The 3,009-nt window shown below is 54.7% G+C and overlaps 1 protein-coding gene across 1 annotated transcript in view; it reads left to right on the forward strand.

Annotated features, from left to right (window-relative positions):
• Window positions 1–1,876: 1,876 nt before the first annotated feature.
• The window catches only part of WDR45 (WD repeat domain 45), a 43,176-nt gene continuing 42,043 nt past the window's right edge, over window positions 1,877–3,009 (forward strand). The window contains exon 1 of the mRNA XM_011946674.1: window positions 1,877–2,463. The gene's annotated coding sequence lies outside the window, so the exon portion shown is untranslated. The remainder of the gene's footprint in view (window positions 2,464–3,009) is intronic.

The following is a 3,009-nucleotide window of genomic DNA, read 5'->3' on the forward strand; positions in this document are numbered from 1 at the left end:
ACCAGCATGGAGAAACCCTGTCTCTACTAAAAATACAAAATTAGCTGGGCGTGGTGGCACATGCCTGTAATCCCAGCTACTAGGGAGGCTGAAGCAGGAGAATCGCTTGAACCCGGGAGGCAGAGGTTGCGGTGAGCCAAGATCGCGCCATTGCACTCCAGCCTGGGCAACAAGAGCGAAACTGTCAGACAAAAAAAAAAACACAAACATTTCAGGAGGCCTCCTTTTACCATCCTGAAATGACATTCACATTCATGTACATTACAAGTCTTGCTGGTGTGGGGCTGCCCTCCAGCACCAGACCTCTGCCCATTCAATGCCAAAGCACCCTCAAGGAGGAATTCCCAAAACACACCCCGAGGGCAGGCAGGAACAGGACCCTTGTCTGGTATCCCCACCACCTAGCACAAGACCCTGCATGCGGTAAGTAAATAATTGCACAGTCTGGATAACTATGCTGTGATTTACTGCCCTCTTCTTAGAAGGCTTCTCTGTCCTTTGTTCACTGCCCCTGCCTGGGGAACCAGGGAAGAAAAACGACTCAAGAGTGCGCAGGGGCCAGCTCCCTCGCACAGAGAGTTCTACACAGTTCACTGGTGCTGTGGGCAAATGGATGCTTCAGGGGCCCTCAGTCCTGCTGGGGGCGGAATGAGGACAGGGTGAACACAGAAAGCAGAGACATCTGTAGAGTCAATGACGCAGTGGTCAGAACACAGAGTCCAGAGTGCACAGCCTGACCCTGGCACTGGCCCTGCTCAGCTGTGTGCCTTCTGGTAACCCCTACAGGGCCTTAGGTCTCTCATCCAGAACGCAATGATGATAGTAGTTAAGGTTGTTGTGAAGACGCAGTGAAGTTATTCATGTAATCAGGAGGGTTGGCACGTGTTAAAATTATCCATTACTGAGTAACTTGGATCAAAGAGCTATCATTCCTGACGCCTAGATTCCCCCCATCCCTCAAGCGCCTCCCCACCCTCCTCCCTCAGACTTCCAGGTTCCACCACCAGTGGTGGATAGTCAAGAACCCGGAACAGGCGACCGACCTCCCTCTTCTTTCCCCTGCTGCACAGCCCATCTCAGAGCTCCCTTCTGTGGGGCTCAGCCAGACGCCTGCAGGACTGGGACAGGCTCCTGGAGCCCTCCCCGCCAACCAGAGGCCCCGGCCTACTCCCCTCATCTGCACAGGAAAACTCTGGCCCAGCCAGGGAACCAGAAGTCTCCTCCCAGTCCCTACCTTGCCCTCACCCTCAGCCACCACCAACTACCCCTGGGCGGGCGCGCCCTACCTCACTGCACCTCGGTCTGTGTGAGCCCAGGAGTGCCTACTCTCCAATGTGTGTGCCCCTGTGGGTGTCCAAAGCCCTGTCTATGTGACCCTGGGGGTGTCCACTCCCCAGAGTGTCCGACCCTCAGAGCCCAGAGCCCGCAGCCCACAGCCTGGAATGGCCCGGCCACGTGCGGGGCAGGGACGCGCGCACGGAAGCGTCCACCTGGGGCCACAACACTGGGCAGGGGCGGCCAACCCGGACACATCTTTTTGTGTGGGGTAAGGAAAGAGCCCCTTCCCCGCGCGGGTCCCGGCATTCGTGCCCGTCCCGTCCTCTCGGCGCTCCCAGACCCGAGCGGCCCTCGGCCTCTCTCCAGCCCACCGCATTGCCCTCTCCCGCAAAGGCTTAGTCTTGACCCAGCCCTCCCGCAGCGGAACAAGCAACTGTCTCAGGGCCAGGGCGCGGTGGGCTCTGATTGGTCGAGACATTGACGGTGATGATCTGATTGGTCGATGACTGGCGCTTCTCCGTAGGGGCCCGGGCGCGCCTCCGCCCCTGTGCGCCGGGCTCCCATTCGTCGCCGCTCTGGGGCATGAGCACCGGGTGCCAGTCCAGTGCCTCGGCTCGGGGAAAGCCCAGCTTTTACGGTTCCGGGTGCTGGTTCCCACACCACTGCCTCGTGTGGGGTTGTTCGCCCGTGAAGGGGCAGGACAGGGTGCGCGCTGATGGAGGTTAGTGAGGTCACACACCGGGCCGTGGCGCCTGGTGCTCTAGGCATTTCCACTACAATCTTCCTAGCAAACCCAGCGGGGTTCTCTGCCTGCGCACTGTGGTTCCTGCGTTCATTTACTGTCCGTTTCTCACTCTGGAAAGTGTGGCTTTGAGTTTGATCTGCAGGAGTAGGACGGGCACAGGAGGTGTCTGGTCCTTCTCGCACCATAAATCGCAGAGCGAGCCCCCTGTGGTCTCTGGATACAGTGTACCAAAGTTAGATTAACTGTACTCCTCACAAGCGGGTCCAACGTTGGCAGCAGTGAAAAAGCCCTAAGTGTCAGGGCCTTTGGCGAAGCGTGTCTAAGGGAATAAACACTTTCCCCAGTTTTCCAGGCACAAACTGATGGTTTTGGAGCGTTAAGGTCTGGTCGGCTGGGGCAGGATGGCTGCGTTGACACGTCTTATTTAATCCACATCATAGGTGAGGTGACTACTTACCTCTTTACAGGTTGAAATTGTTACATTATATATATATGTAAGTTGAAATAGAAGTATATATTACAAGCATTATAAACGCATATACCAATATGTATAAATCCATGATTTATAGGGATATAGATGTAGATGGAGCAGTGGGCCCAATTCATTGCCCTGGGGTGAGTCACATACTGAAGGGAAAGGGGACTGTTGATCTTTTAACTGGGTGCCCAAAATGTTAGGAAGCCTGAGTCCTGAGGCCCCAGCCTTCACCAAGTGGGAAAAATTTCCCTTAATTAGCCTGGAAACTCCAATAGCACAGTGCTGCTTCCACTGCTGAAAACAGCCAACCTTGATATCAGGTCTGGTCCCAAGAAACACTGTTCTTTCCCTCCCTCTTAGATTGTTATTTTATCCCTTTTAGGGATGAGGAAAAAAGTTGCTGTTTTAACTGAGTGTGTGGGGACTGGAGTACTGGGTAGCACTCATCAAAGGTTCAGTTGAAGTATGGGCACTTAGTCACCTCTGGATTTTTTTTTTTTTTTTTTTT

The sequence above is a fragment of the Colobus angolensis genome, unplaced genomic scaffold, assembly GCF_000951035.1.
Source record: "Colobus angolensis palliatus isolate OR3802 unplaced genomic scaffold, Cang.pa_1.0 Scaffold252, whole genome shotgun sequence".
Taxonomy (NCBI): domain Eukaryota; kingdom Metazoa; phylum Chordata; class Mammalia; order Primates; family Cercopithecidae; genus Colobus; species Colobus angolensis.